This window comes from Cervus canadensis, chromosome 28 (genome assembly GCF_019320065.1).
Source record: "Cervus canadensis isolate Bull #8, Minnesota chromosome 28, ASM1932006v1, whole genome shotgun sequence".
NCBI classification, from domain to species: domain Eukaryota; kingdom Metazoa; phylum Chordata; class Mammalia; order Artiodactyla; family Cervidae; genus Cervus; species Cervus canadensis.
The window spans coordinates 50,167,637-50,188,988 of record NC_057413.1 but is presented as its reverse complement, the minus strand read 5'-3'; positions in this window follow the sequence as shown (position 1 = coordinate 50,188,988).

Here is a 21,352-nt window from a genome sequence, read left to right as displayed (position 1 = left end):
TTTATACAATCTGCTCTGCCCCCTGGGTCCCATGCCTTTTAGACAGCCTTGATAATTACCAGTTGACGCCAAACAAGGAAAGTGTATCTTGTTGGCCAAGTGATGGACACATGTCAACAGACCCTTCTAAAACTGTATTGACCATTAGGTAAGATACATGTGGATATTTAATTTCTAATTAAAATTGCAATTAAACTTCAGTTTTTTCATTCATATTCATCACATTTCAATTGATAAGTAGTCACGTGTGGCCACTGGCTACCATATTGGACCATGTGGATATAAACCATTTATTGAGTTGGCCAAAAAGTTCTTATGGGTTTTCCATAAAATCTTATGGGGAAATTCAAACGAAATTTTTGGCCAACCCAGTGTATCATTATAGGAAGTTTTACTGGGCAGCACTGGTCTAGGAGTGAATCTGACAGAGAAGAGTCCAGAAACCTGTGGCTGGGCAGGGCTTCGAGCTGCTTCGCACATCAGGTCTGCGGGTCATCAAGGACCTGGACACTTGGCGAGAGAAACAGCATAAGGGACCACCTCCCTCCTAGACTGGTCCTGGGTTTCTACGCCCAGAACCGCTCTCGAGATGCAACCACCCTGAATATTTACAGGCTACTTTGCCACAGGCGAGGGAGCACTGAAGTGGGTGTCCAACAGGGGGTTTCAACCCCAGGGCTGCCTTTTGCCAGCTGTGTGTCTTCAGCAAATTAACTCCTCTTCTCTAGTCCTCAGCCCCCGACCAGGGAAAGGACTCTGTCTTCTGAAGTCTGAAAATTTCATGCTGCCCCATCCTCCATTTGTTCATCAATCTTGGAACTGTGTCTCATCTTTCTTTGGTGTGTGTCCTGGCAAACATCAGGATAGATATTAACATAGAGAAAAACGTCTGTGAAGATGCTAGGAGATTAGAGGGACTTCAGGCTACTGTTTTCCAGGCAAGAATCCAGTAGAGGGCGCTGTTGCCTAGAGGCGATTTTCTGACAGGTTTTTGCCTTAAGAGTGTCATAGCCGGTGCCCAAGCTCGCTAGGCAGGAAATGGGTCTTTTTCGTCCTTGCGGGACCCCAAATGTCTCCAGAAACCCTGACTCAATGAGTCACCTACAGAGGACCCAGGAAAGCCCCTCGGGCCCTTTCTGTGCCTTTAGCCCTGATGAATTTTTCCTTTTCCAAATTATAAAATCGAAGCTATTTTCTCAGGTGCCTTTTTCTTAGCTGCTGTCAAAAGTTGGAACCTGGCAAGATCAACGACTTCTTGCCAGCTCAGAATTCACCCCTGTTCCAGGTGGGTTTTCCCCCAGCTCTGCCCTCCTGCTCTTTTCTCGGAGCAAACTTGCAAAGTCCACCACGGTTGTATGAGACCCTGGCTGTATGCCTCTTTCCATACAGAGCACTTTTAAGAAAATAAAAGTGCATCCCTCTCCCCCCATTCACTTTTTCCTAATTGCCTCATTTTCCTTCCCACGTTGACCATGGGACTCACTCCCTCTCCCTAGATGAACATTGATTGGCAGCCTTGATCCACAATCTCTCACCATCTTCTGAGAATAAGACTCACGCAGCCTCAGCACCACAACTAAGAGACAAAAGGTTCATCGGAATTTCCAGCTCCTCAGATTTCTCCCTTCAGTTCTTCAGAGGTAAAGATGAGCGCAAAAGTTGTCGAGAAGGCTGTGCATGCCCACAGCGAGGGTTTTGGGAGACAGAAGGGCACACAGCCTTTGCAACTTCACCATGAGACTTCTACAGAAGGGCTGTTTTCCTGTAAATAGCCCATTTAAGGCTTAAGGTTCAAGAGGGTCCCTGGATCTAGTCTCACTAGCATCACTGGGCCCCAGACTTTCCAGGGATGGGAGGAAAGGGGGGGGGGGATGCAGAGAATGGTGACAGTCTGGCCCTTCTGTTGAAAGCAGAGGCACCTGTCCTGGTGAGTTGAAGCTGGGTATGCAGCCCGGTTGGTCTCTTAAAGCGACGGATGAGAACATGTGCTGTAGGTGTAGGGAGATTTCATTACTTGAGACTGGTTTCCAAGCTGAATAGACAAAGGAGCAAGAAATGGGGGAAATTCTCAAGCAGAATAATTCTCATCCGTATTTGATGATCTATCTGAGTGAGAACTCTCCAAATATTTCCTAAAGCTCTGATCTGTCTGGAGAAGGCAGTCATAGTATAGACAGGTAAATGCCCTGTGTTCATTAGGAGAGCCTGTGTGTCTAAAAGGAAGAAAGAGTCAGGCTTTGGGGCTGGATGTTGGTTCAAATTCCAGCCTCATGAGCTTCTGCTTGGATAACTGTTCAAATTTTTTTATTTTTTTGTTTTATTTTGGACCATGCTGGGTCTTTGTTGCTGTATTCGGGCTTTCTCTAGCTGCGGCAAGTGGGCTCCTCGTTGAGGTGGCTTCTCTGGCTGTGGAGCACGGACGGGCTCTAGAGGGTGCGGACTTCAGTAGTTGTGGCATGTGGGATCTTCCTTGACCAGGGATCTCATACTGGACCACCAGAGAAGCTCCTTGGATAACTTCAGACAAGCCATTTAGACCCTGTGAGTCTTCATTTTCTCAATTTTTATAGATTATTGCCAGTAATCAATGAAATAGTCTGTGTGAAGGCACTCACCTGTGGGCCTGGCATGTAGTGAGCACTCACATGTTAGCTATGGTCTTATTTGGCAAATAAAATAACGCCACAATGCCCTTCTAAGTTAAGCAGAGACGAATGAGAAAATTATCTCTTCCTGAAAGCTACACGAATGTCTTCAGGGTTAACAATCATGTGATTTAAGACTGACCCCCAGAGAAAGTCACAGAGGCATTTGATACCAGCTCCCTAAAATGTGCTGCTTTCCCTGGTGGCTCAGATAGTAAAGCATCTGCCTACAATGCGGGAGACCCCGGGTTCAATCCCTGGGTCGGGAAGATCTCCTGGAGAAGGAAATGGCAAACCCACTCTAGTATTCTTGCCTGGAAGATCCCATGGACAGAGGAGCCTGGTAGGCTACAGTCCATGCGGTCACGAAGAGTCGGACACGTCTGAGTGACTTCTCTTTCACTTTCACTTTCTCTAAAATTTGCTTTCCGTTCTCTCCGATAGCACTTGTGAGTCTGGAGTTCTGTCACTGAAGTCACGTGGTCATTATAAATGGTAGAGAAGTCACCAAAAAACCATATATTTCTCAGATCCAGTGAAACCCTGTGAAAAGACCATGCCCTGACCCCTAAATTAAAATCAGAAACAGAGAGATTGAGCCCATCATCATTCCAGCCCTGACTATAATAAAATTACCCTGTGGACTATTTTGGGCTTCCCCGGTGGCTCAGCAGTAAAGAATCTGCTTGCAATGCAGGAGCCGTGGGAGATGTGGGTTTGATCCCTGGGTTGGGAGGATCCCCTGGAGGAGGCCGTGGCAACCCACTCCAGTATCCTTGCCTAGAGAATCCCAGAACAGAGGAGCCTGCTGTGCAGAATCTGACATGCCTGAAGTGACTAAGCATGCATGCATGGAATATTTTGTACCCCACTTAAAGCATCATAGTAGAGTGTGTGGGGTGTGTGGGGGGTATGTGTGGGGCATGTGCCAACAGCCCCCAGGGTGGGAAAGCCCTGCCTCGATTGTGTTAAACAGCATGGGTGTGGTTCTCATTCTTGTTCCTCAGTCAAGGTCGAGTCGATGTTCCTGAAGCAATTCAGTGGAAGTGCAATTCCTGAGGTCCTAACCCCAACCCGAGTCTAAATCCTGCATGTGAGAGTTACATCATCGTGGGATAAAAACCTTGAGCTTACACAAATAGTTAAAAGGGAAGGAAGAAAGAGCATGGTTTCCAAGTTTGAAGACCTCAAGATTTTCTAAAAAGAAATTAGCTATGACACATGTGCCCAGTGATCAATAACATGTTGCCACCCACAACTGAAAAGTGGGCTGGTTTATTCATTCATCTCACAAACTTTTATTGAGCACAATGGCATGCCCTGTGCCAGACCCTGGAGAGTCAAGAGTGAACTGGGCACAAACTCAGTCTTCAAAGATCTCACAAGGGTGCATGAGAAACTGACCATGGCTGGTGGCAAGTGCCGGGTAGGGTAAACACAAGGCACTGTGGAGCCCACAAGAGGGGGAGACTGTTAGTTGTATGTAACTCTGCCTCGAGCCAGGAGATCAAGGTCCTGAGATGGGAGAGCTGGCATGCACACAAGTCCTCCTGGGGGTGTGGAGGAGGAGACTCTGAGGCCAAAAACTCCACAGGGATGAGATGCTAAAGCTCTGAGGTAGGAGCCTATGATGGTCATGGCAACCTGTATGAGGGTACATGTCCATTTGCTCAGTCACTTCACTCGTATCTGTCTCTTTGCAACCTCATGAACTATAGCCCACCAGGTTCCTCTGTCCATGGGATTTCCCAGGTAAGAATACTGAAGAGGGTTGCCATGCCCTCCCTCCAGGGAATCTTCCCCACCAGTGACTGAACCAAGTCTCCTGCATCTCCTGCATTGCAGATGGATCCTTTGCCACTGAACCACTGCGGAAGCCCAGATGGGGGTGGAGGAGCCTAATTCTCTAGCCCACATTCCTCCCACGGTTTCTCTGAATGATAGTTGCACTCAGATTGGAAATACACAGAGTCGTGGCACAATTACTGAACTTAAAAGAACACAACATATGTGCTTATTCGGGAAGCAGGAGAGATTTGCAGGTACCCTTGAAAATTGACTACCCTAACCCTCAAACACTGAGTGACTGCCACGTGTGAGGTTTCAAAGCTCTCTAATGAAGCATGCGTGTCTCAGAGATCTTTGATAATAGTATCTGACCTCCCTCCCCGAAGATCAGGAAACATTTTTTCACTTGGCCCCTTGTCACATTGTAAGTCAATTGACTATTACTCAGCTTGCATTGTGAGGCAAACGTGTAAACCGCTACACTACAGAAACAGCTTCAGCATGCATCATGAATAAAGCTTAATATTATTCATTTAATATAACTTAAAAAAAGAACCTCATAGAGTGTTAGAATGAATGAAACGCCCCAGACCCTACACTTAAGCCCTCTCTCTAAGTCAGCAGCTCCGAGTGTGAACGCTGAGTGTGAGCTGGTTGATCCAGTTTATGTACAGACCCAAAGTCAGCTCGGCCCCACACTTAGGTAGGATTTCAGAGGCGCCAAGAAACCTACTCTTGGTGGCAGAATTCCAATAAGTTATTCATATTTTGAGTGAAGGTAGTGAGAGTTTGGGGCTTTGTTTGTTTGTTTTTCCTTTTTTTTTTTTTTTCAAGCAATGGAAACCTTCCTCCACATGAAATCCTGCAGAGTGCCCCGTGTAAAATCATAATAGCAGATTCTTCAATAGTATTTATTATGTGCCAGATTTTTAACTCGTTTAGTCCAACGGCAACTCCATAAGACAGATACAGTGTACTGATACTGTTCAGTTTTCCCCAAATGACAAAACTGAGGTTAAATGACCTGCCGGACATTACGCAGCTGGTCGGTAGTAGAGCTGGGGTTCAAATCGGGGTGGTCTGACTCCAGAGCCCACCCATTACAGACCCCCACTGGGTGGCCCCAAAGTAGAAGGCAAATACTATCAGAGCCCACGTGGTGGATTTCCAGGGTTTCCAGGCTCCATGGGGTGATCCTCGGGTACATTCATGGAAGGATTCCATGAAACACAACTCTTAAAATCATTGGATTGAGGTGTTATCTACCAAGGGTCACTTTAAGATCACACCTCCTTGGAAGAAGTGAGGTATTAGTGCATTATAATGAATCGGTTTTTAAAACCTGGTTCTAAGTCCAGGGAGATCCCAGCCTCAGGACAGGCATCTGGTGAGGACAGAGCTGGGTTGAGGGGGGCGGACTCCAGAGTCTGAGTAGTAGTAGGGGCTCCTGGTGGAGAAATCAAGTCTCCAAGACCACACGCTCCCTGCCTGGCAGGCGAGCCAGAGATCAGGCCAAGAGCAAGGTGCCTGTGAGGGCCTTTGGAAAGGGCCTTAGGGGGGGCAGTCTTCTGGTTGCTGAGTACAAAATAGGGGGTACCTCCTGGCCGAAGCATGGCGTGACTAGAGTTGTGGGGAGTGGGTGAGAAGAACTGTCTGACGTGAGTGTCAGGACTCCCCGTAAGGTGACACTCAAGAGTTTTCAGTTTCTATCTTGATAAAGAATTTTGCGATTTTCAAAATTGCAGAACAAATAGCAGCGTGACTCATACTTCACAATTTGCTTGGCAAATTTACTGTACTATCACAATTCTGACCATCACGTGTTCTTCAGTGGGGGTGGGATGTCAAAACAGAGTATTTGGCAGAAGAGGTATGCGATCATGGAGGGACACCCATAAACTCCCCTCACGTCTCATGTTCAAGATCAAAGCCAGAGATTTATGTGGGTTATGGGACTCAGTGGACCTAGGGATATAAGTCTCGACATAGCTACCGTGTGTGTGTTTGGTCTGCTTTTTAATCAGCTGTGAGCCACATTTCATCCTCTGTAACTTCACCAGAGGAATTACTTGGGACTCATCATTAAAAGGATTAAAAATTGGAATGGAATTGAAATTTGAATGTTTAAATGATAAGAGCTTGAGTAGAAATTTTCAAGATAATCTAATTTAAGAGGTGATGATATGCACAATTAAATCTTGACACTTTAGAGGCACAATTAAAATACCAAGTGAAACTGAAAAACCGGAGTTCTGCCCTTTGGTTTTTAACTGAGGAATCAAGTCAGAAAGTCTATGGTCTCTTGTGGAAAAAATAGACATGGGAGACCACGGGAAGAAGTAGACAAGTTTTGTCACCATTAGATGACACCTGGCATCTTGTCAGCAATAGAAGAGATACTCGCTTATTTGTTGAATGAATGAATGATAAATACATACATGCAAACACCCATATATGCAGTCTGTACAAGTTGAAGCTCCAGTACTTTGGCCACCTGATGAGAACAGCTGACTCATTGGAAAAGACACTGATGCTGGGAAAGAATGAAGGCAGAAGGAAAAGAGGGTGAGAGAGGATGAGATGATTGGATGGCATCACTGATTCAATGGACATGACCTTGGGCAAACTCTGGGAGATGGTGAGGGACAGGGAAGCCTGGTGTGCTGCCTTTCATGGGGACTCATGCAAAGAGTCAGACATGACTTAGCGACTAAAAAGACAGCAGCACAAGTTGAAATACAATCTCACCGTACTTTGGGACCATTTTCCTCTAAGACTGTGCTGGTATTTGTTCCTTTTAAAATGAGTTATTCATCTCAGAAACAAGTTTATACAGAAAGAGAAACTATTCCTATGTGTTTGCTCACCGCCTTTCACTCAGATCTCATTGACATTGTCCATATTTTCAATTCTCAGAGCACCAGTGAGCTGTTCAGGCCCAAGGTAAAGGTCATGGTCTCCAATATCTCACACCATCACGTTTTTTCACTCTCTCTCTCGGGGGCCTTTGTGGAATAGAAACTACTCTATTAACTAAGAGACTAGTTCTCATTAGATGATTCATTCAAATAGTCTGAAACTAGTATTTGGTGAATTGCCCGCCTCTACAGTCACTGGGACAGACCCTTAAGCGTGATTTCATTTAATCCTCGCAAGTGTAGTTTTGCCCATTTTAGGAGGTGAGGAATTGTGGGCGGAGAGATTAATCCCAGCCACCAAGATAGGAAGAGGCAGAATTAGGATTCTAAGTCAGGCTGAGTCCAGCGCCCCTGATAGTTACATCAAGGGCTAACAGCATTAGCTCCAGTGGAGGAGGGTGGGAACAAACACCCTAACACGGGCTAGAGCCAAATGAGAGAGTCTTTAGGCCAGCGGGTGGAGCTGATATTTGGGGAGACCTTCCTGTTGCACCTCAGTTCTCACTGTGTAGCAAGTTGACCAGTCGGATGCTACAGGGGCCTCCCCACCAGCCAGGGGCCCAGTCTGGTCCCCAATCTGGGCCTCCCTCGGCGCTCAGCCAGAGTGATTAAATGGCAATCCAATGGGGTCACTGTCTCATACAAGGCCCTTTAGCACCACCTGTTGCACTCAGAATAAAGATCCCAACCCTCACCTGCCAGAAGGTCCCCCCGACCGGCCCCACCTACCTCTTCCAGTTCATCCCCTCCTACTGGCCAAACTCTCTGCTCTCCAGGCCCCAGGCATTCACTTCTTCCTTCCTGCCACAGGGCCTTTGCAAGGGCATCCCCCTCCTTCACGGCTCCATCCCACCTTGCTTTCTACCAGGCCACCTTCTTCCCACTTTTCCTGTCTCAGTGTAAATGTCCCTTGCTCAGAGAAGTCACTCTTTTTTTTTTTTTAAACAAATACTCATCCCTTTATTGGCTTGGTTTTTTTTTTTTTTTTTAAGTTTTCCTTATAAGTTTTTTTTGCCATTTTATTTTTTTAATTGAAGGATATTTGCTTCACAGAATTTTGCGGTTTTCTGTCAAACATCAACAAGAATTAGCCATAGGTGCACCCATGTCCCCTCCATCTTGAACCTCCCTTTCATCTCCCTCCCCATCCCACCCCTCTGGATTGTCACAGAATCCCTGTTTGAGTTCCCTATGTCGTATAGCAAATTCCCATTGGCTATCTATTTTACATATGGTATTGTAAATTTCCACCTTGCTCTGTCCATACATCTCAGCCTCTCCCTTCCCACCTCCCACTGTGTCCTTAGGTCTGTTTTATATGTCTGTTTCTCCACTGCTGCCCTGAAAATAAATTCATCAGTACCATCTTTCACATATGTGTGTCAGTATATGATATTTATATTTCTCTTTCTGACTTCCTGATGAACAGGTTAGGCCCCCTGCAATGCATCCCAGGGTACGGGGCCCTGATCTTTTATTTAACTTATCACCAAAAGACTGCCACGATTATGTGCATGACTGTGTGTTGAATGTCATCCTATATCCCTCCCGGAGGGAAATCTGACTTCAAAGACACTCATGAGTCAGGGACCCATCCGTCTTGTTCATTACTGTATCCCCAGAGTCTGCTTCAGCACTTGACATATAGGAGATGCTCAAAACATGCCTTTCCCCCCTAGGAGGCAGATCATCACAAAACTAGATACTTGCTCATCTAGTTTCATGCCCAGGGCCCAGGAATCCCGTCACACTTACAATCTGATTTCCTTGAGTTGAGGAGCCAGAGGAGCCAGCATGTAGCACCCGTGTCATAGGAGACCGTTCACCACCTGGTGATCCTCTCTCCCCACCGCGTTTTAATAAGCCTAACAGCAACAGCAGCGAACATTTATTAAGTGCTATGTTCTCACCAGTGTGTTAAGAGATTTTCATTCAACCTAAGTCCACACAGCATGATCCCATTTCACTTACGTTGGATCCTGCCCCGGCTATGTTCGCCTCCCAAGGCTCCATCTCACTTACAGTAAAAGCCCCCATCGGAGGCCTGGCCCGCGAGGCCCAGAGGCTTGGCTTCTCTCTGACCCCATCCCTGGGACTCTCTGCCCCTCTCACTCCACTCCATCCACACTGATCTCCTTACAGCTCCTAGAACACTTCCGGCAGGGAAGCCCCCAGGGCCAGTGCACCTGCTCTTCCCTCTGCAGGGACCCCACTTCCCCTCAGAGAGCCACGGCTCTAGCATCTGCTTTAAACGTCGCCTGCTCTCTGAGCCTCCCCTGACTCCCATCCTGTATTTCCTCCAGCCTTTGCTGCTACATTTTCCTCCAGCAGGTACCACCATCCAGCATCCTATAATGTTAGATGTTCTGTCGTTATTATTTAGTCACTGTGTCTGACTCTTGCCACGCCATGGACTGCAGCCCACCAGGCTCCTCTGTCCATGGGATTTCCCAGGCAAGAATACTGGAGTGGGCTGGCACTTCCTCCTCCAGGGGATCTTCCTCATCCAGGGATCGAACCCGAGTTTCCTGCATTGGGAGGCGGATTCTTTACCACTGAGCCACTTGGTAAGTCCCAGATGTTCTGTTAGCGGCCATGGATCTGTTTTTTATTGCCTCTCTCACCCCCTTGGAATGGAAGCACCATAGGGCGGGGGTGATTTGCCTGTTTGGTTCCTGGCTGTGCCCTGCTGCCTGGCACAGACCAGGAGCTCAGCACACAGCAACTCCACCGATGAAGCCTCTCCTTCCTCCTGATGCTCATCCCGAGACTCAACAGGAGGAAAGGAGGGTCTTTATTCTGAGTGCAACAGGTGGTGCTAAAGGGCTTTCCTGGAGACAGTGACCTCCTCAGACTGCCATTTAATCACTCTGGCTGAGCGTGGAGAGGGGCCTGGATTGGGGACCAGACTGCTACACAGTGAGAATTGAGATGCAACAGGAGGGTCTCCCCAAATATCAGCTCCACCCAAAACACCTGTCATCCCAACACTTTCCTCACCACTTGGGCCTGATGAGGCTACCCCTGCCACTGCACCCTCTGGGGGAAGAGAAGAGACCAGAAAACCCAGCCTCCAGACATTCGGGTGCACCACAGCCCCCAAAGCGTGATCTGAGACAAGCGCCCTGTTTCAACTTCCCATTTCTTCAGTGGAGCCAGAAGAAGCGTTTCCTTCCCCATCAGTTCGCGCGTTTGTTGGTTTTTCAGCCGAAACCCATCACTTGCTCTGATGGTGGAGGCCGCACCCTTGGTGAGGGGAAACCCAGGGTTAAGAAGCTGGGAGGCATCCCAGCGGCCTTGTGAGCTTCTTTCTGTTGCACTGCTTTCCTGCTCATTTATTTTTCTAATCTCAAATATAGATTTGTGTTAGCTCTCAAAATATGGAGCCTTTAAGAAAAGCAGCCTTTTCAAAAAGTGCTTGGGGCTAGAACTGAGAGCACTTCTTTCATACCTCCCGGGCCCAACCTCCAAGGGTGAAAGGGCTGCAGCTTGGTCCCAAATAGGAAAACACAACATTTTTTTTAACCAGACAAGCACTGTGTTTCCACACATAGGACAGGTTTTGAGTCCTGGGGTAGCAGTGAACTTGATCATTTTTCATCTGGGATGCCACAACTCTGATTTCTTTCCCCAGCCCAGGATGGTTCAGCATTGCTATTACTTGCTCCAAATGTTTTGTTCATGTTTGAGGCCACGGAGTTATTGCACAATAAATACCCCAAACCTGCTTGTGCCCTGTTTCCTACCCCCATTCCTGCCACTAGCTTCACAGCTCTGTCGTTTTCAAAGTTGTCCCCTGTACTTAGGACAACCTGTTTCTCCTGCTCCATCAAACCTCCCTGTTTCAGATCCCTCCCTCTTGAGTGAAACCTTCTACGTGGTCTCACAACGAAGGTCCCTCCCTCTCGCCACCCCACCCTGAGAATCTGGAGAGGAAGGAGTAATAGCAGAACTGAAATAAAATGTCAGTTTCAGTTAACCTGAGCCAGGCACACTTTCACCAGATGTTTCAGATCTTGCCTCCTGGGGCAGATGAGGATCAATAAAAAAAAAAAAAAAAAACTTGTAAAAAAAGAAAAAGAAGCAAAGGCTGAGGACCTTTTGTCCCCAAGACTACAGCCTAGACCGTCAGAGTCAGCACCTGCTTTGCAACGGACCGGGTATGGACTTGTCTACATGTTTCGATTACAGGAATGATCAGGGCATCATGCGCCCATTAATTCTTCAACGTCATCCTTCAGTTACGTAGCAAATAATGATGGGGAGGTTTAGTTGTTTGATTGCTGAAGGTTTTACAATCTAACTTTAAGCATGTCCTAAACTGCAGATCTTTTCACAACATATTATATCTGACAGAACGTACTTGAATTTAATAAACTTTATCTCCTTCGTTTGACCCTCCATGGTATTTTGCAGTGCAGTTAAAGAGCACTGGACTAGGGCTAAGGAGAACTGGAGAAGAATCCTGTCTCTCCTGCTTAACAGTGGGAAAGTCACATGACCTCTCCCAGCCTCAGTCTCACATATCTGTAAAATGGGTGCGATACCAACACTCCTGCCAACACCACAGGAGTTGCTGTATCTTATTAATCTCAATGTCCTTGGCCCTCAATACAATGCCTGATGTATAACAACCTTTCCAAAAACACACATGACACCAAAAAGATTGTAGTTATTAATACACTGAGAAAGTAATAACAGAAGACTTTTTGGTTGAATCAAGCATGACAGACACAAAAGCTTCATCTCTACTTAACAAAATTCTGTGCACCCTTTACGACCTAATTCAAATGCAATTTCACCCATGCCTCAACCTTAAGATGGAAAAGAGTCAAGGAGGTCAGGTAGCATTAAGGCACCTGGCCATACGTAGGAGGTACTGCTCCCTGGACGGAGTCCTGGAGAGCTGCCATGGGGAGGGAGCCAGTGCAGGTTATAGAGTCTGGACACCCCGGTCCTGCCTGGGAGGAGGGGCAGGCCAAGGTCCCAGAGCTAAGCAGGACTCTGAGCTATGAGGGCAGAGATGGAGCAGATGGGACATCTGAGAACAAAGTGTGTGTGGGCGGGGGGAGGTTTGTGGAGCCAGCAGAGACGGTGGCATGTTCTCTGAATCAGGCTGCGTGGAGACCATCCCGCCCTTTCTCAAGGGGCACTTTGCACTTCCTGGGGCGCTGCCCACACCGCCTGTCTTTGTGTTTCTCCAAATGTGCACATCCCTCATCTCTCCCCTAAAATCAACTCTTTGAAGGCAAGTCCAGACCTTACTCATCTTTGTACCCCTTTCCCAGCCTACACCCAAAGCCTAGCCCAATGTCTTGCCTCGAGCCACTCTAATAAATATTTGTTTGATGGATTATGAAAACATGACACTCCTTGGTTTCCAATAGGATCAAATAAAACATGGTCTGAGATACTATTGAACTGTATAAACTAGTTCACTCATCTAGTTTTATCATCTGAGTTTTGCACTTTCTTCCTTATCCTTTAGTGTTTTCCAGCACACACTGTACTTAACCAAGATCACTCACTGCTTACCAAGCTCTATGTGTCATACCAAAGTAATGTAAGCACAGCTACAATTTGTCAAGCCTTGTGGCAAAACTGATGGGCGTCGGCCAGAAACATTGGGCACCCCTTGCAGAGTGCAACAGGCTCAGAGAGCCTGCTAAGCTGGGACTGTATTTCTCAGCTCTCCCTACACCCAACTGAGGTTGCAGTTCTCATCAATGTCATGTGATCAAAGTGGGTGCCTCTCACCTCTAAGGGTATTGAAAAACAAATAGGGTTTTTCCACTCTCTTCTTCACCAAGCAGAGGACTCGAAGGTTCCAGAAGATGGGGGAGTTACAGGATGGAAGCCTGGATCCCCGAGTCACCACGTGGAGGAACACCTCCTGCTTTCCCTGTTGAGTCTATTACCAGAAATAAACTTTAATTATATGAAACCACTGGAATTTGGCGCTGAACTGTTCCAACAGCTAGGGTTACCGTAATTTTTTCGCTAAATGTTTGTAATAGCCTTGCATGGTAGGTACACTCACCGACTCTTTTTGTATTTTCCAACTGAGTACACTAAGACACAGAGGAGTTGCGTTACTTAGATACGGTGTCCAAGCTAATAAGTGCTAGAGCTGGAATTTAACTTAGATTTGCCTGTTTCCAAATGCCGTGTTTTCCCTCTCTGCCTTGTCCTGTCTCCCATCCATCAATGAGCTTGGACTCTGACATCATTTTGAAATTAAGGGTTTCTGACCTACTCTCTTAAAAAGCAGTTTAGATGCATGCCTCCCCTTTCCTTCACAGAACTATCACCTGGAAGAGTTATGGATGCCAAACCCTGGAGTGTTCTACAAAGAACTTAATTTCTTTCTCACCTGCCTTGACACTTTTTTTTTTTAACCACCAGAATTAAATTATTTCTCTAAGGAAATATTTAAACTTAATACTGCTTGGCTTCTGTGTTTTCTACCAGTTGGGAAGGGTGAGAAGAGAATTCATTTGGGGTTTTGAGTGGGGAAAGAAAATGGGGGAAAAAAAGAGAAACTGTATGGATTCGTCAAGTTCAGCATGGCCTTTGCTGCCTTCAGTAAGCTCTCAAAAGCTTTGTACTGGTTCTCAAGCACTTTGTTGGTAAAATGTTTGCCACCCACGATTTTGCCTGTGTTAGTTCTGTTTCTTTTTCACCTTCTGATTGAGGCATAATAAAGTTCAAATGACTTATCCAGCATCACATGTAGCAAGTGACAGAACTGAAAAGCAAACTATATCAGCCTGAAAATGAATAAGAAAAGAAAGATCAGTGCAAATTCATCTCCAAGAAGGAGCTTTTAAAATGACAGGGGTTTCTTTCTTTCTTTCTCATCCTTTACATATAAAAGGACAGTAACCCAATTTCAGTCAGTTCAGTTCACCTCAATCACTCAGTCGTGTCCGACTCTGCGACCCCATGAATCGCAGCATGCCAGGCCTTCCTGTCCATCACCAACTCCCGGAGTTTACTCAAACTCATGCCCATCGAGTCGGTGATGCCATCCAGCCATCTCATCCTCTGTCGTCCCCTTCTCCTTCTGCCCCCAATCCCTCCCAGCATCAGGGTCTTTTCCAATGAGTCAGCTCTTCACATGAGGTGACCAAAGTATTGGAGTTTCGGCTTCAGCATCTGTCCTTCCAATGAACACCCAGGACTGATCTCCTTTAGGATGGACTGGTTGGATCTCCTTGCAGTGCAAGGGACTCTCAAGAGTCTTCTCCAACACCACAGTTCAAAAGCATCAATTTTTCGGTGCTCAGCTTTCTTCACAGTCCAACTCTCACATCCATACATGACCACTGGAAAAACCATAGCCTTGACCAGATGGACCTTTGTTGGCAAAGTAATGTCTCTGCTTTTTAACATGCTATCCAGGTTGGTCATAACTTTCCTTCCAAGGAGTAAGCGTCTTTTAATTTCATGGCTGCAGTCACCATCCGCAGTGATTTTGGAACCCCCAAAATAAAGTCTGACACTGTTTCCACTGTCTCCCCATCTATTTCCCATGAGGTGATGGGACCAGATGCCATGATCTTAGTTTTCTGAATGTTAAGCTTTAAACCAACTTTTTCACTCTCCTCTTTCACTTTCATCAAGAGGCTTTTTAGTTCCTCTTCACTCTCTGCCATAAGGGTGGTGTCATCTGCATATCTGAGGTTATTGATATTTCTTCCGGCAATCTTGATTCCAGCTTGTGCTTCTTCCAGCCCAGCATTTCTCATGATGTACTCTGCATATCAGTTAAATAAGCAGGGTGACAATATACAGCCTTGATGTACTCCTTTTCCTATTTGGAACCAGTCTGTTGTTCCATGTCCAGTTCTAACTGTTGCTTCCCGACCTGCATATAGGTTTCTCCAGAGGCAGGTCAGGTGGTCTGGTATTCCCATCTCTTTCAGAATTTTCCACAGTTTATTGTGATCCACACAGTCGAAGGCTTTGGCGTAGTCAATAAAGCAGAAATAGATGTTTTTTTAGAACTCTTTTGCTTTTTCAATGATCCAGCGGATATTGGCAATTTGGTCTCTGGTTCCTCTGCCTTTTCTAAAACCAGCTTGAACATCTGAAAGTTCTCGGTTCACGTATCGCTGAAGCCTGGCTTGGAGAATTTTGAGCATTACTTTACTACCCTAACCCTAACCCAACTTAGAAAGTGGGGGGGAAAGCGTAGGCAATTCAGGTTCAAATAACTGAAACTAGCTCTTTTAGCTACTTTCTGACAATCACCTTTCTAAAATGTACATACTGGTCATCCTCTTAAAGTATATTAACTATTCCTTGTGACTCCAGATAAACATCAGTTTTTAAACTGGATTGTGAACAGAGGGTGCCTTCAGAGAATGCTGAAGAAAGCAAGGCTTTTGGTCTCTACACTCAATGTCCTCAAAGTGGTGTGTGTCACAGGTTCCATACAGCCCTTGAGGACAGGGATGTTAGTCCTTTTTGTTCAATCAGGTTGTTCAAGGACCTAGACTAGTCCTGACACATAGTAGTTGCTCAATGGACATGTGTTTAATGATTGAGTAAACGGATGAGTGTTTTACTTTCTAGTGATTTCATCTCCTCCTTCCATATCAGGTCATGTGTTGACATCATTCCCTTGGCCCTTAATTTGCTATTCCTAATCTACTGTGAGTTGGGAAACTAAAATAGATAGATAGAAGACATCGAGATAGAACTTTTAGAACTTTGTGCAATGATTGAAATTCCTCTGTGTGCTATCAGCTTACCACTACTGAGTCACTGAAATATGGCTAGTTCAGCTAAGGAAATGAATTTTACTCATTTTATTTAATTCTAACTGGTTTCCATTAAATTTAAATAACCATGTGTGGCTAGTGGCTACTGGCCTGGACAACACAGGTCTTGAACAAGATGCTAAATAAGAGTCAATAAGGACTTGTCTGAAAGTCAGGGTATGAATATTTTGAAAATTCAGCAGTTTGTTTTTTTTTAAATTTACTTCTGCCCTGATATGAGTGAATAATGAAGCCGATTGAAAGGCCCTCCAGAAAACCCAGGTGCTGAAGGGGAGCCGGACAATGATTTGACTCAAGGAAGAGAGTTCAATTTTCATAATAACCAATGGAGGGCAAAGGTGGCTGAAGGTGAGAAGCAGGGAAGCTTGGTCAGGAGTGTGTCCAAGTCCAGAAGAGTCTGAAGAGAAGAGATGCTTTTTTCAGGGATTCCCTCCATCCTGGTCACTCAGGGCGGAGAGCAGGGCAGGCAGAATCACTCGAGACACCCAGGACCAGCTCAGAGTCTCCTTGGGCACAACGCACACACGTGGCACAGCCTGGCTGATGATAGCATGCTGATGAGGGTCCTAGGGCTTTTTTTAATCCCCACTGCTGCTGCTGCTGCTGCTAAGTCGCTTCAGTCGTGTCCAACTCTGTGCGACCCCATAGATGGCAGCCCACCAGGTTCCACCATCCCTGGGATTCTCCAGGCAAGAACACTGGAGTGAGTTGCCATTTCCTTCTCCATTTTAATCCCCACACTTGCTCACAATTTTTTCCAACGCAAGGCTTCAAAAAACCAGAATAGGCACAATGCTCTTCTCTATTCGTATCCTAAGAGGTGAGGATCGTTCTAATGTCACGGGAAGCTTCAGGATCTATTATCTGAGTAGATACTGGGTCTTCCAGGGTGTCTGTGTCTTGCGGGGGGACTTGCTGGCTGTCTGAGTAGGATAGGGGTGGCTCAGCTGGCTGGAGGGAGTCCATCCATCCTTTGCATCTTTGTCCAAGGTATTCCCTGAAGCTCCAAACCTCAAGAAAGTTAGACCTCAAGAATCCTACACCAAATTCAAGGTCTCTTGTGTACAGAAAAGGCATCTGTCTATCGCTTTGCAGGGAGAGAGAGCCACGGTTCTGGATGCTGACACACACATACCTCTTTCCCGGCCAAGGATAATGTTGCTCATCTGCGATCTGCAGGTGCTTGCCACCGGCTAGCACAGCTATGAGCTCCTGGTGAAAGCGACGGCTCTGATCTCAGCCACCCACACTGAGGCACCAGGTCCTATTTTAGCACAAAATCTATGCAATTCTTTAGTTTTTGAAATAAAGACATGCATAGATAAATATTCATGTGTCTATTTAACAGAATATAAAAGCAATAACTGGGACTTCCCCGGTGGTCAAGAATCCACCTGCCAATACAGGGGACATGGGTTTGATCCCTGATTGTAGAAGATCCCACATGCCGTGGGGCAACTAGATCTGTATACCACAACCACAAAAGTGCACGCGCCTAGAGCCCATGCTCCGTAAAGAGAGAAATCACCACAGTGAGGAGCCTGGGCATTGCAAGGAAGACCCAGTGCAGCCATAAATAAATATTTTAAATAAATACATAAAATTCAGTAACTGATCATTAAAGAAAATGTTAAAAAAAATGCGTAAGCAAAAACATCCTAAGAGTCTCACCCAAAGGCAACCTCAGGTACCATTTGGTTGTTTCTTGCCTGTCATTTCTCTTTGCTTTAAGAATTTCCCCACGACCTAGTTATAAAAATGTTATAATCAGAGTCTTGGCTTCTTGCTCCATCGCAAGCTTTTCCCTTGTAATCATACAGATTTAGCAAACATCATTTGTAATGTCCACAGAGTGTTGCGTTAAAGGAACTATCAAGCTATCATATCTGCTTACTCATTCCCCTCTTGAAATACAATTTTTCCCAGTACTGCCCATTTCTAAATTATGATAGGAAATGGCTCTGTGTGCAAAGGCTTGCCCCTGACACATGCCACTTTTGGGGAAACTCTCCTCAGGATGGACTCATAGAAGAGGAATTTCTGAGGCTAGGGTCAGGAACAGGGAACCAAGGTCCAGAGTGGGCCAGAGCCAAGCTTATGAACCAATAATCTTGACCTTCTTGGTGTTCCAGCTCCCAAACATAAGACCTACTGCTACAGGATTACCTGGGCTTTGCCAGGGCATTATCAGCAACCTGGGATTAACAAATCGCTAGGTGATTTCTTGCTAATCACTGCTTGTGATCAATAGGAGCTCCACACCGGGAACACATTTTGCAGAATGTCTTCCTGAGTTTTCTGTTTACCTGTTACTACTAAAACATGTGGCTCAGTGGTAAAGAATCTGTCTGCCAATGCAGGAGAGGAGGGCTTGATCCAGGGGTCTGGAAGATCCCCTGGAAAAGAAATGGCAACCCACTCCAGTATTCTTTCCTGGGAAATCCCATGAAAGGAGTCTGGCAGTCTGCAGTCTACAGGGTTGCAATAGTTGGACACGACTTAGCAACTACACAGCAACAGATTAAAGCTACAGACAACAGGGACATCCCTGGAAGTCCAGTAGTTAAGACTCCACAACTCCACTGTGGTGAGGAGAGGAGGAGTGTTCCACCCCTAGTTAGGAAACTCAGAGCCCACATGCTTCATGGCATGGCAAAAAAAATACAAAAAAATTGCAGACAACAGACCTATTCTTAACCCTGGCCTCTTGCTAGGAGGGAAAAAAAAACCTCATGATAGCAATCAGTTCATTTTCTAGCTCCTTTTCTGAAATATTCACTTAAAATTTTTTAATCATCCCACATAAAGATATGGAAACTGAAGTTCCACTGATTAAAAGCCATGCCTTTACCTTTCAAGATCTTTGAAACTTAGCCCTTTCTCAGGCAGACTTTTTTTTTTAATAGGAGTATAGTTGCTTTACAATGTCGTGTTAGTGTCTGCTGTCTAGCAAAGTGGATCAGCTATGTGTATACATATATCCCTCTTTTTTGGATTTCCTTCCCAATTAGGTCACCACAGAATATGGAGGTCCCCGTGCTACACAGCGGGTCCTCATTAGATAACTCATTCAGACTTTTATCCCTCTATTCAGTATTTCCCTTGCTGAGTCTGTCTCCAATTTCCACTGCCAGGATTCTGGAGTCTTTGTACTGGAAGACAAAGACAGGGTCTCATCCGTTTTCATCATGACCCTAGAAGAGGTAGCTATAATTTTCCTCATAGAACATTCTATGTCCACCAAAGGAAAAGTAATTGGGAGTCACTGATGGGATCACCCAAGAGGTGCACAGAACACTCAAAACTCTCCCGCTTCCCTGAACCCAGGCCTGCTCTGTTGGTGTTCCTTTGATTAGGAACAATGACTTCACACAGATCAAAGCTGAGAAGTAAAGACAGAGTCAGAAGCTGAGTCAAAAAGCAGAGGCCATATTTGTTTTTCTCTTTCTGACTTTTCACTCTGTATAACAAGCTCTAGGCTCAACCACCTCACTAGAATTGACTCAAATATAGTTTATTAATGCATATATATGGAATCTAGAAAAATGATATTGATGAACCTATTTTCAGGGAAGGAATGGAGCTGCAGATGTAGAGAATGGACTTGTGGACGCAGTGGGGGAGGGAGAGTGAATGAATGGAGAAAGCAGCATCAATGTGGATACACTATTGCAGGAATAAGATGGAAAGCTGGTGACTAGTTCCTGCGTAGCACAGGGAGCCCAGTCCAGAGCTCTGCAATGACCTGGAGGGGTGGGATGAAGGGAGAGGAGAGAAATTCCAGGGGGAGGGGAGGGAGACTCTGGAGGAAGGAGATGTATGTGTAATTATGGCCTATTTGCAGAAGCCAATGCAAGATTGTAAAACTTTTAAAAATAAAGTTAAATATATATATATATATATATATATATATACATATTTAGCAGAGGCCAATTTTGGAGTATGCAGAACTTCAGGCCAAGATGGGTGTGATCCCAGGGGCTGCCACCCAACGGGGTTGGAGAGAAGCGTCCTGCCTCCTGCGTCCTGGCCCCGTGTTAAAACCACTCTCTCAGAGGAAGCGCTGGAAAGGTGTCTGGGTATTAATTTGTCTGTTGTGAGAGGTTTTAGTGCTGCTATAAATCACTCCAGATCACAAACAGCCTCCACGGAGGTATCCCTGAGCTGCCTGAACTTGGTGAGACCTGAAAAGAAGACACTTCTACCCACGTTGGGAAGGGGTGGAGGGAGCCAGACTGCAGGCCAGTGTTTATCAGCTGATGTGGTTAAGAGACAGTGGTTCTGGTCCCACAGAATCTCCCCACAAAAGTGAACCTGGCCGGTGTCATGTTCTGGTAGTCAAGAGATTTTTAAGGAAGATTTCTCGAAAATAAGATGTGCTGAGACTCAGAAGCTGTGACTCAAGGTTAAAGGGACGGGGTCAGGGAAGGGCCATATGCAGTTGTCTGGGAGAGGCTTCCTTTTAATATTAGACAAGCAGTCAGCCGGATTCAGATAGAGAAGTTGAGAGGCTGGCCCATGAGGTGGGGACCTGGCTGGGTCATGATGTCATTTTAAAAGAAAGTTCGCTAGAGTTTGAAGTCACCTCACCAAGTCTCCAGTGATTCTCAAGCAGATGCATGGCCTGGTACAAAGAACCCACCCCAAGGTCCAATCTCTAGCATTCATAGACGAAGAGGACAGAGGCGAGGGCAGAACAGTGGAAGCAAGCACTTGTGAAAAAGCGTATTTTCTAACTTTTTTCATTAAGATACCCTTCCTTTTTAGAGTAGGTAAGAAAGGCTGGAAATCCCAGATCCATTCGCCAAAGGTCTTTGGGTAGATGCAGGAGTCTGTGATGTTAAGAGGCCCCCCGTCCCATCATGCGATTCCAGTATTGGTGGGTAAAGGACCTGTTATAACCAAGACGTCCCCAGAGCCCCAAGCATGGCTCCATTCAGGGGCCCCAAACGTAACACTTGCAGTGTTGAGTAACTCTCAGATAAGCTCTGTGCTCCTGGGGTGAAAAGGCCATGAATTCTTGGCCCTTCTTTTGGAATGAATCACAGAAGGAAGACTCCGCACTTATTCTCTGGGTGTACAAGCCAGTGACTCAATTCTGGCAGCAGCATTCTTGTAAGATGGTCTTTGGGGGCCCCATAAGCCAAAGAGATAGTCAAATACACTGACTCAGCTAGCCGACTGGGGCCACACCACCCCCTCAGAGTGACCT